Source organism: Notamacropus eugenii, chromosome 5, assembly GCF_028372415.1.
Source record: "Notamacropus eugenii isolate mMacEug1 chromosome 5, mMacEug1.pri_v2, whole genome shotgun sequence".
NCBI lineage: Eukaryota > Metazoa > Chordata > Mammalia > Diprotodontia > Macropodidae > Notamacropus > Notamacropus eugenii.
In genome coordinates this window covers 439,081,360-439,096,795 of record NC_092876.1, presented here as the reverse complement: position 1 = coordinate 439,096,795, position 15,436 = coordinate 439,081,360, and the positions used below count along the sequence as shown (strand labels likewise).

At 36.7% G+C, this 15,436-nt stretch overlaps 1 protein-coding gene across 3 annotated transcripts in view; it reads right to left on the bottom strand.

Annotated features, from left to right (window-relative positions):
- The window catches only part of CFAP47 (cilia and flagella associated protein 47), a 917,896-nt gene that overhangs the window by 43,971 nt on the left and 858,489 nt on the right, over positions 1–15,436 (bottom strand). The gene's annotated exons all lie outside the window — the stretch shown is intronic.

The window sequence follows — 15,436 nt, the reverse complement described above, 5'->3', positions numbered from 1 at the left end:
ATAGCTTGCTGAATTTAAGGTTGCAAGTGGCCATTTAAGTACAAGAGTGATAATAATATCACTATGTTAGTAGCAAAGTTGACTAAAGCAGATTAATCTAATTAGCTAAATATGGTTTCCACTTATGGAAAATCTATTATCTTCTATTTGGGTTAGAATTTATCAAGACTTTTTTCTGGAGTTGTTTGAATTACTTCCAGCAAGCAATAATTTTGATGTGGTTTTGTTTTTATCACAGCAATGGTCATAGATACATACTTTTATCAACACGAGGCTGAATTAGATTATCTGACCTTGATCAGATCAAATGGAATTTGAGCAGATTTCTCCATTTTAACTAATTCACTAATAGTTGAGTGTTGAATTTAATGTTTTAGACACATTCCATTTCTCTGTTTTACTGTATTTTACTTTATTTGATAGAGTTCTAAGAACAGCTATTACTCCAAGAATATATGACAAAGTTTTATCTCTTAAAAATCAACGTCAATTTTCTCTAACATAAAGAGATGGCTGTTGATATGGAGAAGCCAAAAGTTTCAAGGATTACTCAAGAAAACTCACATTGAAATGAAATCAGTTGCACTGAAGGACAAAGGAAAGTGTGGTTGAAAACAATACAAACAAAAACAACCCAAGACTTGACAAACTATTGGTTCTATACAGCCTAATTAATCCTCAGAAACGAAGCCAAGGCCTTCAGAGGGATGGGATAGCCAAAAAGCTTGTACTTGATTTCTGTAAAGGCAAAACTTTGATCAACCAAGATGGCAGAGTAGAAAGAGGGATAGTCCATAATCCCCCAGAACTACTTCAGACCAAACAGTGATCCAGAAATCCCACCCCCTCCAAACAAATAGAGAAACTGGTCAGTGGAACAAATTAGGCACGTAATATATAGAAGCTAACCATTCTGGTAGTCAAGGGTTCAGTGAATCCAATGAGTCCAACTACAGCATTGTGAATAAAACTAGATTTATACCAACATCTTACACCACATCCTCAAATGTGTTGTTAAGTGATACATATAACCAAGAAATAAAGGTGAAAAAAAATCACACCATAAACAAATTAGAGGAAGAATGAAGAAATAGTCATTTCAATCTATGGATGAGGAAATCATTCATGACCCAAAGACAGAGAATATCAAAGACAATTCATTCAATGAATAATTTTGATTGGATAACATATTAAAAGGTATTCCACAAATAAATTAAATACACCTAAGATTAGAAGGGAAACCTTCTATATTCATTAGAGAAATGAGTCTATAATTTTCCTTCTCTGCTTTTGCTCTTCCTGGTTTAGGTATCATCAGAATGATATATGTATCATAAAAAGAATTTGGTAGGACTCTTCTGTCCCCAATTTTCCCAAATAATCTATTTAGTATTGAAATTAACTGTTCTTTAAATGTTTGATAGAATTCACTTGCAAATCCATCTGGCCCTGGAGATTATTTCCTAAGGAGTTCACTGATGCTTTGTTCAAATAATTTTTATGAGATAGGGTTGTTTAAGTATTTATCTTCCTCTTCTGGTAATCTGGGGAATTTATATATTTTTAAATATTCATTCATTTCACTTAGATTGTCAAATTCATGGATATACAGTTGGGCAAAGTAATTTCTAAATATTATTTCAATTTCTTCCTCATTGGAAGTGAGAGTACCCTTTTTATTTTTGATATTGGTAACTTGGTTGGATTTTTTCTTTTTTTTAATCAAATTGACCCAAGGTTTATCAACTGTATTGTTTTTTTTTTCATAAAATCAACTCTTATTTATTTGTTCAATAGTTTTCTTAATTTCAATTTTATTAATCTTTCCATTGGTTTTCACTATTTCTAATTCAGTATTTAGTTGGGGATTTTCAATTTGTTCTTTTTCTAGTTTTTTCATTCAGCTACCTTCCCAATTCGTTCATATTCTTTTTTCTATTTTATTCACGTAGGCATTAAATGATATAAAACTTCACCTAAGAACTGCTTTTGCAGTATCCCATAAGTTTTGGTGGGTTGTCCCATTCTTGTCATCCTCTTGAATAAAGTTATTGATTTTTTCTGTGATTTGTTCCTTAACACACTCATTCTCTAGGATTAGGTTTTTTAGTTTCCAATTAATTTTTGTTCTGTCTTTCCATGAAATTTATTATATATAATTTCTATTGCTTTATCTGAGAAGGATGCCTTGACTACCTCTGCCTTTCTGTACTGCACTGTGAAGTTTTTATGCCCTAGAACATGGTCAATTTTTGTATATCTGACATGTACTACTACACAAAAGGTATATTTCTATCCACAATCAATTTTCTCTGGAGTTCTATCATATCTACCTTATCATGAGTTCTATTCACCTCCTTAACTTCTTTCTTGTATATTCGGAGGTTAGATTTATCAAGTTCAGAGAAGGGGAGGTTAAGTTCCCCCACTAGTATAATTTTGCTCTCTATTTCTTCCTGTAACTCCCTGAACTTCTCCTCTAAGAATTTGGATGCTATACCACTTGGTGCACATATGTTTAGTAATGATATTGCATCATTGTCTGTGGTGCCATTAAGCAAGATGTAGTTTCCTTCCCTATCTCTTTTTATTAGATCTATTTGTGCTTTAGCTTTGTCTGAGATTAGGATTGCTGCCTCTACTATTTATTTTACATCTGCTGAAGCATAATATATTCTTCTCCAACTTTTTTCCTTTACTCTGTGTTTCATATGTGTTTCTTGTAAACAATATATTGTTGGAGCATAATTTTATTAATCCATTCTGCTATCTACCTCTGTTTTATGGGAGAATTTATCACATTCATGATCACAGTCATGATTAAAATCTGTGTCTTTCTCTCCATCCTTCCCCCCCATTTATGCTTTTAGTTCTCCCCTATCCCTTCCATTCCACAATAGAGTTTTAATTTTTGACCTCTACCTCCCTCAGTCTTCAATCTCTTCTATCAGCCACCCTACCTCTTATTCCATTCCCTTACTACTACTTTCCTCCCTTTTAACATCCCCTCCTTTTTCTTTCCCCTTTCCCTTTCTGTCACCTGTAGGGCAAGTTATATTTCTATACTTAAGTGAGTTTACTGTTCCCTCCTTGAACCAAATCAGATGAGAGTTGCCAGGCCTAGAGGCCTGTGTGGGCTACCCGAGTCTTCTTACCTCACCTCCGAGGTCTTCGGTTGGCCAAAACCGGATGCTCATATGAGAGAAAGGACGTTCCAGAGTTGAACAAGGGTTGAGCTTTATTTCAGGGTCTAGTTACAAGTGCAGGGGGGTCTTCCTTAGGAGGAAGAGGGGGAGATTTCCTAAGGAGGCTAAGATCTTAAGGGATTGGAAGTAGAAGTACAAGCGGGGAGAGAGGGGGAGGGGAGAGAGAAGAGAAGAGAAGCGGAGCCTACTGTCCTCTTGGCTCCTCACGTGCTAAGAGAGCTTTCAGGCTTCCTCAATCCTACTTAACTCTCCAGCAGCATAGTTTGCATCTAAATACCATGCTGTTAGATAACAATAGTGTGCCCAGATCCGGGACGACCTCGAGGGCAGGGAGATTCCACCCATCACGTATCTCCCGGGGAGAGGCGGAAATACCCGAGCTAGCCGAGCTAGCTCAGTCTGACCTTCTCGAATCCCCGCTGTTCATGGAGGGCCTCGTAAGACTCTAAGATTTAGAAGTCCCACTTTTACCCGCCCGAGACCGTCCACACGGAATTGAGCTTCCAATCCCAACAGAGAGTAAATCTCAAACAGTGCTCATCTCCTTCCTGTCTTTCCCTCTACTGTGTTTTGTGCCTCTTCCTGTGAGGTAATTTATTTTTCTTCTGCCTCCTCCTTTTTACGTCTATTGTTACAATCCCCTCACATGCTTAAATCACATTGTTATCCTCACATCATTTAATTTATACCCACTCCCTCTATGTATGTACATCCCTTTTCAAATATCATAATAAAAATACAGTTCTCAAAATTAGTAAGTATCATCCTCCCTTACAAGAATGTAAACAGTTTGCTTATATTGAATAGCAATTTTTTCCCCTGTTTATCTTTGTATGCCTCTCTTGAGAGTTGTATTTGAAGCTTGAATTTTATATTGAGCTCTGGCCTTTTCATCAAGAAGGCCTGGAAATCCCTTATTTCATTCAATGTCCATCTCCCTGCCTGAAATATTATGCTCAACTTTGCTGGTCAATTGATCTTTGGTTGTAGTCCAAACTCCTTGGTCTTATGAACTATCATATTCTAATCCCCCTGATCTTTTAATGTAAATGCTGCAAGGTCCTCTCTGATCCTGACCATAGTTCCTTGATATTTCAATTGTTTCTTTCTTACTACTTGTAGTATTTCCTCCTTAACCTGATAGTTCTGGAATTTGGCAACACCATTCCTTGGTGTTCTTGGTTTGACATCTCTTTCAGGAGGTGATCAGCAGAGTCTTTTGATGATTATTTTGCTCACTGGATATAGGATCTCAGGGCAGTTTTCCCTGATAATTTATTGCAAGTTTTTGTCCTGGCTTTCTTTTTTTTTTGTCATGGCTTTCAAGGAGATTGATTCTTTGATTGATTCTTTGATTTCCTCTCCTCGATTTATTTTCCAGGTCAGTTGTTTTTCCAATGAGATATTTTGCTTTTTCTTACATTTTTTCATTCTTTAGATTGTTGGATTGATTCCTGATGCCTCATAGACTCATTAGCTTCTATTTGCCTGATTCTAATTTTTAATAGATTGTTTTCATCAGTTAACTTTTGCATCTCCTTTTCCATTTGTCCAATTGGTCCAATTAGGGTTTGTATCTCCTTATCCATTTGCCCAATTTTTCTTTTAAACTCTTCCGTGAATTATTTTTTCATGTTTTTAAACTCATTGGCCAAGTTTTCTTCTACATCTCTCTCTCCCAAAAATGGTCTTTGATCTTGAGACCCAATCATATTCCCTTCTGAGGCTTCAGATGTGAGTACAGTATTAATGCTGACCTCTTCTGTATTTGTATTTTGGTCTTTGTCCCCATAGTATGCTTCTATGGTCTTTTCTTTTCTGGTTTGCTTCTTGCTTATGATGATTGTTTTTTTCCTGGCTTTTAAAGTGTATTTCTGCTTATGGGGCCCAGGGGACTCTGTCCCACAGTTCTAGTGCTGAAAACTTAAGGTTTTGAGTGTTCTGGCCTCAGGTTCTTCCAGCCAGAAGGTAGAATGCTGCAGTTTACCTGGTGCTGAGCTGGCTGATGTGCCAAGGCATAGTTCGGGTGAAGTCTTTCTGAGTTTCTCCAGAGTTGCCCTGAAGTTTTCTGTGTGAGGTATGGGGGAGGGGTGGTCTGGCTGCAGGAGTTCTCCTCCCCTGAGCCAGAGCACAGGCAGGCTCAGTGGTTGATGTATCCCCATATGTCCTGATGTATTCTTGATTCCCCTGGCTGTGCTAAGGCATGCCTGGGGTCCTGGTGTTGCCACTTAAGGGCTCCACCCTTTGGGGCTCAGCATCTCTTCCTAGTTCACATCTGGGACAGCTCCAGTCATATACTGGTCTCCTTCAGTCATAGCAAGAGGGACTCTCCTTAATAATTTACATAGCCTCTCACACTGAGAGACTTTATTCCTTCAGCTCATCCCACTATTCCAGGGTTTTTCCTAGGGAAATAATTTTCTGAGTTTGTCAAGGTCAACAAGGGGAGGGCACAAGCACTTACAGATCACTCTGCCATTTTGGTTCCCAGAAGTTCAAGTAGGTGACTTACAGGTATTTAATTTGAGGGCTGATAGTCTCAGGAGAGGCTACCGCTATTATCAGGGGTTCTGAATTTCTCTCTGACTCAGTTCCATGGGACTTACAATCTGTGCTGATATGTGTGAGACTCTGCACTACTGCTTCAGATTCAGTCTGCCCCAGGAGTTCCTGCTTGACTTTGCCATGGCAGGGTATGTGCTGGTACAGCCTATGTGTTCTGTGCTCTCCCATCCCCACATAACATAGCCTTCTGGGCTGTCCTGGGCTGGAAATCTACCACACTCTGTCTCCTAGTCAATTCTGTCACTCTAAAATTTATCCAGAGTCTCTTTGTAGAAATATCTGAAGGAATTTGTGGTAGAGCTTAGGTGAGTCCATGCTCTCACTCTGGTATCTTGACTCCATCCTCCTCTTACTTGATTTTCAAAATCTTTTTTGAGCTCTTTCATGGCCTGAGACAATTTTATATTTTTCTTGGAGACTTGGACATAGGAAGTTTAACCTAGTTCTCTTCCTCTGGTTGTATCCTTTGATCTTTCTTGTCCTTAAGGATGTGAAAAAATACCTTTTCACCAAAAAAGTAACCTTCTATAGTCATTTTCCCCTTTTCTGGTCATTTTCCTGAGCCAGTTACTTGACTTTTGAGCTCTTTGTTAAGTGGAGGGTGTAATGCCCCAAGTTTTAAGGCTTTTTTGCAACTGTATTCAGACTTATCACTAGGGACCTGTAAATTCTCAGTTTCTCCAACCTGTTTATGTTAAAGCATAGGTGTTTACTTTTCTCCTGGCCTGTGCTCTGGTCTGTGAGAAACCACAATCATTCTTTTTTGCCCTGTAACAGTGAGTAGGATTCCCTCTCCACAGTTGCCCCTAGCTCTACCATGTTAGCATACCTCCTCAACTCAGGACCACCACCCATGACTGTAACCACAACAGCCACTCAATTCCCTCACCATCTGTAGGCTGAGAGCTCCAGAAGCAGGCACAGATGCTGCAGTGGCTGTCACCACCCTGGGGCTGAGGCTGGGGACAGAAGAGATTGCTCTCTCACCCAGTTGAGAGAACTTTCCCACTGACTTTTGAAGCTATCTTTGTTGTTTGTGGGTTGAGAAGTCTGGAAACTATGGCAGTTGCCAATGATTCAGAGCCCTGAGGCCTGCTCTAATCCCATCTCTGCTGGTGTAACCCACTCTGGGTTGCACTCTTCTTGGAGCCCAGTTTTCTAGACCTTTTCTGTGGGCCTTCCACATTGTCTTGGGCTGGAAATGTGTTTAACTCTGTCATTTTGTGGGTTCTGCTGCTCTAGAATTTGTTTAGAGTATTTTTTTCAGGTATTTTGATGGGGTTTGGAGGGAGAGCTCAAGCAGGTCTCTGCTTCTACTCTGCTCCACCTCAGGGTAAAATACTTTTAAGAAGGACCAGTAAAACATATATTTTCCTGGAGTTTTCTGCATTTAATCAAAAGGACTTTAAACTGAAAAGGGTATACGAATGAGATAACTGTTCACATAGATCTGCCTACCCTCATGTCACAGACAGTAGCAACTATAGTACAGGAAGAAAATAGTACAAAAGTGAACCAATATCAAAGAAGAGAGATAGCTGTAAATCTTATGATCTCAGAAGTCTAAATTCTATTACTATTTGGTAAAAATAATAAACAAATAGAACTGCAGGTCCTACCACATGGAAGCTAATTTAGCCTCACATACAATTGGGCCTTTATGAGATGGTACTCATTTTCTGATGATGACTCTAAAAATATGTATCTTGTAGAAAATTTCCAACCAAATTCAATTTTAAAACATGCATTAATAATATGTGCCTGACAGAGTACTGAGGCTTAGAAATACAAAAACGAAAATCCAATAGTCTTTTTCCTTGACAAACTTTTTTAGAAGGGTTGGGGAAGTAGGTAAATAAAAAATGTATACTAAGTAAATACAAAGTGATAGTGGGAAAGCTGTGAGCATTAATAACTAAGAGCCAACAATAAGGAAGGTTTCATGTAGGACTGCACTTGTGCTGAGCTTTGATAGAAGTTAAGATATGAAGAGTTGATGATGAAAAAGGAGAATATTCTAGACCTGTGGGACATCTGTACAATGTTACAGAAACAGAGGGCTTGGAAGATGACATTATGGAAGCCACAGGAGCTAGGATTAAAATACCTTACCCCGAAAAACTGAATATAATCCTTCAAAAAAAACAAACAAATAAAAAAAAAAAAACACAACTCTCTCTTAGGGAATCCTGAACAAGGTTCCACAGTATTTGAAGTGTTTCTTTCTGGTTGCTTGCGATTCTTTGTTTGTTTATTTGTTTGTTTTCACCATATGAAAGCTCTAGAATTTGGCCGTAATATTACTGGGAGTTTTAATTTTGGCATCTCTTCTCAGAGGTCATTGGTGGATGCTTTTAAATTCTATTTTACTTTTTGGTTCAGAAATATTAGGGCAACTTTCATCTATAATTTCTTAAAATGTGATGACTAGATTCTTTTTTGTGACTCTCAGGTAGTTCAATAATTCTTACATTATCACTCAATCTATTTTCCAGATCATTTTTTTTTCTGATGTGATAGTTCATATCTTATAAATTTTCATTCTCCTAACTTTTTTTTATTGTTTCTGGATGTCTCATGGAATTATTATCTTCCACTTACTCTATCTTAATTTTTAAGGAATAATTTTCTCCGGTGACCATTTATACTTCATTTTCTATTTGGCCAATTGTGGTTTTTAAGTTGCTATTTTCTTCAGTATTTGATGTACCCCTTTTAACAAACTACTTACTCTTTTTTGTAATTTTCTTACAATGCTCCCATTTCTGTTCCCAATTTTTACTTTACTGCTCATATCTTTCTTTAACATTTCCAGGAATTCCTGTTGGGCTTGTATCCAATTTGCATTTTTTCCCTTGAGATTCTGCTTTTCACATTTTTTTTTCCTTCTGAGCTTGTGTTTTGATCTTCTCTGTCACCATAGTAGCTTTTCATAATGATGTTCTTTTTGTTACTGTTTGCTCCTTTTTCTAGTCTATTTCTTGATTTTGAACTTTATTTTAAAATTGGGCTCTGATCACTTTGAGGTGTGAAGGTATTATCCTAAGCTTCAGTCTTTTTTGTATTCCTGTTTTTGGATGTAGTGTTAGGGGACAGAAGGTTTTTGCCATTCCAAGATGGTGTCATCTGAGGAGAGAGATGTGGTCACTCCTTTCCTGGTCTGCTCTCTGCTCTTTTCCCAGGAAGGGACACTCCTCCCCCGCAGCCACAACCTCTAGAGCTCCATTCACGCCTTGAACTGTAACAAGGGCCTCTCTTCCCTTGTTAGGGAACACAAACACTCCTCTTTGTTATGCAACTGCAACCCAGAATTGTATACAATGCAGTTGTCAAATAGCTTCTGGTCCTGTGTCAGTTCAGGGTACTCTGTAATCTGTTTCTGAGTAGTTGTCCAATCACCTAGATGTCTCCCGGCTAAGAGCTGCTGAAACTGCTGATTCTGCTACTAGAGCTGCCTCTAAGGTCCACTGCTGGCACTGCTGCTATGCATCCTCCAGGCCAATCCCCATCCTAATCTCCATGAACATTATGACCAAGTCTTATTGTCTGCTTGCTACTTCTCATGCATAGTGCACCATCTCTCATTTTCATTCCTGTTACCAGCTGTGATGTGTATCTAGCATTCTCCCCCTCCTCATATACAGAGGGTGCAAGGAGAAATAGTGTGAAAGCAGCACAGAAGGATCAGATGAAACCTAGTTGCAAAGGGCTTTCAATATCTAATAGAGTCATTTGCTTTTTATCTTAACAAACAATAGAAAGCTGTTGAAGCTTTTTATGTTAGAGGGTGTGTGGTGTATGTGACAAAGGCAATCTTACGCTTTTTTGTTTTAAACAAGAAACATTTAATATTAATGTACATGTTTCTTGTTTTTAAAAAAACAAATTTATAAAACTAAATATAGCTAACAAAACAATAGAGCTCTTCATTGTTCACAGGAGGAAAAAAGATATAGTTGAAAGAATAATACTATTACAAAATTATTCAGTTAATTAAAAGTTTTTCTTGAGGGTTTTGCTTGGTGAATCTCATTCAGATTTTAAGCCTTTTCCATTGATTAGAAATTCTATAAGTAATGATTAAATTATTTAATAAATTTGTCAAAAGCGATCTAAAATGATAAAATGAGGGAGGAAACGTGTTATTTTCTATATAAAAGATTTGGTTACTTTGATTTTATCAAATTAAATAGAAGATGAAATTACATAGTAATTTAAATTTACAAGGAGACTGTGAAATGGCTCAATTACAGTGAACTCCTAGTTGTGAAATATTTGCTATCTACAAAGAAAGAAGAAAGATAAGTCTGTCCATTAGAGGTCTAAGCATTTTATGAATTTAGCCCAGTATGTGGTACTTTAGGTAGAAAATGGCTATCTCCTTATTAGGGAAGCCTTACCAACACCTGAAATTTAAGAAATAGAGTAAGTCTGATAATCAAATATAGAAGGAAGGGATTATAGTTTATCTAAACCTTGTATCTTTCACTGTACCTTGGCAGAATCTGCATAATTTAGGGAATTAAGAAATGTTTGCTGAATTTGAATTTTTCCAAAGAACCTTGAAAATGGAAGTAGTGTATAAACAAGACAGAATGAAGACAAATGGTAACGTACAATCAATCTCCTCCCCAAGAGGCAGTTTTCTTAGTGTAAACAAGTATGATATTAAAAATCTTCTGCCTAACAAACAACCTAAAATTTATTTTTGCACTTATGATTGCAAAGGGAATTTCTGAAACCTGACCAAACTTGGAAACATTCTCCAAGCAATCAGGAAAGAACATTCAATCAATTAGTAGAGGAACAGAGCCCTCATTCATGCACAAAATTGTGTTTCTTCTAAGCTAATTAGTTTAGAAAAATGACCCTGTTGATTACAATGAACAATTTCATTTTAAAAGACTCCAAATTTGGATGCGTAATGGTTTGAGATTTGGGATATGAGAACTGGAATGGAAATACTGAGAAAAACCACAGGTCTCCTATTTAAATTATTTTGCTATAAAAACTTGCAAATTTCCTGAGAGACCAGACTTATAGTTACTTTTTTTTTCTTTTAAGATGAGGAAATTTAGGCCTAAGGAGTCCAAGTGACTTACCTAAAGTCACAAAGGTTGTAAGCATTTGAAGCTGGATGTGAACCAAGATCTTTTTACTTGCCTCAGGCACAGTGTTATCTATAGAATCCAATTAAATCCATCCAATTGGTTTTAATCCAAATAAACTTTCTTACAAATATCCATTAAACCAATGTATTATATCCTCATTATTACCTATTTCATGCAGAATCTATAGCAGAACCCAGGTATTTATAATCAAAGATAGATTGAAAACGTTGCTACTTACATTGCTCCTTTGGATAAGGTTTATCTCCAGCAAAATTGCGGTCCCACCATGAGGCCATCTGGGGCAGGTCCTCTCTGGAAATTTCCTATTCATAGTGATTTACTCCCCTGCTACATCAGAAGGCTATATCTCTTACAAATACAGGCTAAACTGAGTTGGAATGTTAGATTGGGGATAAACGAAGCATCCTAATACTCAGCAACTTAGCTGATACAGCTGCTTTCTAGGACCATGAATCAGAGGCATTGTGGTTTATTTTTCTTGTGACTTGCTTATGTGAGGTATATGGTTTGAGTTTTTAATGTCACATTGTAATATTGAAATTAGTGATTCAGAGAGATAATAAGAAAACCTAAGGATGAGCTATGGGGTGATGGAATATATTATTCAAAAAACAGAATAGAATATATATATATATACATATATATAGACATATATGTGTATGTGTATGTGTATGTGTGTGCATGTATTGATAACGTTTAATATAAAATTTTGGAATAATCTCTTTGTTCTCTCTGAAGCAAACTCAGAGAATGCCTCTCCTTTGTCAACAAAGCCAGCCAAGGCTGACTCTACATTCCTTGAGAGATCTTTGACCTGGGACACTGTCTTGAACAATGGGACATTTTCCATATCTTAATATTTGTAGACATATATTATGTTATGGCATGTTAATGGTAAAGAAAACACAGACATCTTAGGTCGTAATGTCTATTGAACTTTGTTTACCTTTTCCTATGTCAGTTATCTGTTTAGGGCAGGAAGCCTGCCACTTACTAGTGGTGGGATTTCCTTCTTTATCACCGAGACATGTGTTTACCCAGCTGGAATCCCAAGGCCTGACCAACATTACTTTGTTAATTGTCTTGTCTTTCTAAATTAATGATTTGTTCAACTAGGAGAGTTCCTTTCTCATGGCAAAATGTATATAAGTCAGAAGATTTCAGCACTGGGTAGCCAGAACATTTCTGGCTCCATAATGCATTACGTTACCGTTTTCTTTAATAGGGAATTGATTAATTAATTAAATCATAAAATGTATGCATTTAAACATGTTGCCTTTTCTTAACAAAGTTTTCAGGTCAACAGTATATATACTATGAAGAATTATATAAAGAACCTTAGCAGTAGAAGGGGCATAAAAGTAATCAAGGCCAAGTTCCTGCCTAAGTAATTTCTTCTGTAGCATATGACAGGTAATCACTTCATTTCCAGATGAATGCTACTAGTGATAGGGAGATCACTATTATCACCACCAAAAGATATCTATCAGTTCTTTCAAAAATCCATTTTTTCTCAAAGTTTTTCTCAATGTTGAGCTTAAATTTGATTATCTTTAACATCTATTTATTAGTCCTTTTGGAGCAAAGCCATACTACTCTATTTTTCAGGAAATGGTCAATTAAGTATTTGAAGACAATTATCATGCTTTCCAAACTAAGCATTTCTTCAACATTCTTTCCTATGTCATATTTTTCTAGACCCATTACCACACAGGTTTTCCTCTTCTCGACACAGTCCAAGTTAGGTTTATCAAAAATATGTAGTCATAAAGTAAATACATATCAGAGACATAGTCTAAAGAATGCAGAAAATCATAAATATATCATTCTGTGACTTATATAAACTAAGTATGTAGTCCCTTTTATTTTCAGCAGTCATGGGCTTAAGGTCCAGGATTTGAAAGTTTGCGTTAATAATTTTTCATCTTAATTTTATCATCTACAATATTGCTTTATTCTTACAGAATTATGTGTCAAGTCTTGTTGATTCAAACTCTCTATTTTCTCATCCATTCTTCTTCTTTCTATTCTCAGTGCTAACACCCAAGTCTAAGTCCTAAACACCACTGAGTTGATTAACCACATTAGGCTCCAGTCCTCTCCAAATATGGCCAATCTCTTATAGCACCCAATATATTTATTTATGACTAAACATGATCTGAAATGGTCTGGATGATATCTTGTAAGTCCTAATTTTACATATTCAGAGCCTGAGACCAATGGAGGTAGGTTCCTCAAATTCATTTAAGTAGTATCAGAAAAAATATTTGAAACTACATCCTGTTTCCACTATACCTCAATGATTTGTCGCTTCTCTACTCAAAAATTTTTAATTGCTCTCTACCTACTACAGAATAAAGTTCAAACTTTTAGCATGGAATTCAAGGCCCTCCATAATCTGAGTTCACCTCATGTCTCCAAACATGTTTGGCAATACTCTCTTTGTCCAGCTATATTCTTCTACCAGGGCAGCTAGGTGGTGCAGTGGATAGAGCACCAGTACAGGAGTCAGGAGGACGTGAGTTCAAATGTCACCTCAGACACTTGACACTCACTAGCTGTGTGACCCTGGGCAAGTCACTTAACTCCAGTTACCTCATCCTGGGTCATCTCCAGTCATCCTGATGAACATCTGGTAACTGGATGCAGATGGCTCTGGAGGAGAAGTGAGGCTGGTGACCTGCACAGCCCTCCCTGACTCAAAACAAAGTCAAGTGCAAGTCATGTCATCATTTCTCTGATGGCATGGTTTTCTTTGGCAACGAAGGATGAACACATTCCTCTACCAGCAATTCCTTGCATATTTTGCACATGTCCTGTTTATATCTTTGTTCACACAGTTCCTGATGTTTATAATGACTTTTGAGTGCCTCATTTCCTCATTTATCCTAACTGAAATTCTCTCTCTTTTAAGATTAATTTCAAATGGTCCCGTGATCTGTTCTTGGTTTCTCAACTCAGTATAAATTACCTTTTCTTTCCCTGATCTTGAATAGTGTTTTGAGCGCTGCTTAGGCATTTTGGTTTTTGTTGTTCAGCAGTTTCAGTCATGTTTGATCCTTCATGACCTTATTTGAGGTTTTCTTTGAAAAGATGCTTTGCCATTTCTTTCTCCAGCTCATTTTATAGAGGAAGAAATTGAGAAAAACAGGGCTTAGTGACTTGCCCAGGGTCACACAGCTTGTGTCTGGAACCAGATTGGAACTCGTGAGGATGATGTGTCTTCCTTACTATAGGTCTGGCACTCTTTCCACCAATCCACTTAGCTAACCCCTTCTTAGTCATTACTTTGTTGTATTTTGTAATGTACATACATGTTTATGTGCCATATATTCCTAACACACTGTAAGTTTCATGAAGGTAGAGAGTATCATGTTATATTTGTGGTTCAGTGGATAGAATGCCACACCTGTAGTCAAGAAGACACATCATCTTCATGAGCTCTAATCCACCTCAAAAATATTGTTTGTTCATGGGTAGGGTAGATCAATATAATAAAAATACCAATTCTATCTAAATCAAATTACTTATTCAGTACTATACCCATCAAAGTACCAAAAATATTTTATAGAATTATAAAAATAATTTAAAAATTCCTCTTAAAGAACAAAAGATCAAAAATATAAAGGGAATCAATGAGAAAAAATAATGCAAGGAAAGGGAGCCTAATACTAGCAGTACTCAAAGTGCATTGTAAAGTGGTAATCACCAAAACAATCTAGTGCTGGCTAAGAAGTAGTGATAGATCACTGGAATAGACTAGGTGCACATTACATAGTAGAAAATAATCATATTAATCTAGAGTTTGATAATCCTCAAATTCCAAGGTTTGGGGATTATCATAGTAATCTAGAGTTTGATAATCCTCAAATTCCAAGGTTTGGGGACAAGAACTCACCATTTGATACAATCTGTTGGGAAAACTGGAAAGCAGTTTGGCATAAATTAGGTATACAGCAATATCTCACACCACAGACCAAGAAAAAGTCAAATGAATACATGATTTAGACCAAAAGGGTGATATCATAAGCAAATTAAGGGAGCATGGATTAATTTACCTGTCAGATCTAGAGATCAAGGATGATTCTGATCAAACAAGAGACAGAGAACATTACAGGATTTAAAATGGATAATTTTGACATTAATTTTTTAAAAGTTTTGCAAAATTTAACTAACTCAGTCAAAATTGGAAAGACAACAGAAAACCAGGAGAAAATTTTAAGTCAAATTTTTCTGATAAAGGCCTCATTTCTCAAACATGTGAGTCAAGTTTATAAGGAAATAAGTCATTCCCTAAATGAGAAATGGTCAAAGGATATGAACAGGTAGTTTTCAGAAAAAGAAACCAAGCTTTCTACAGTCGTATTTTTAAAAGTGCTATTAATCCCTATTGATAAGAGAAATGCAAATTAAAAAAAAAGCTCTCTGGTAATACTTCACACCTGTCACATGGTTATCATGAAACAAAAGGAAAATGACAAATTTTGGATGGGACGTGGTAAAATCAGTACATTGATGAAGTATTGGTTGAAC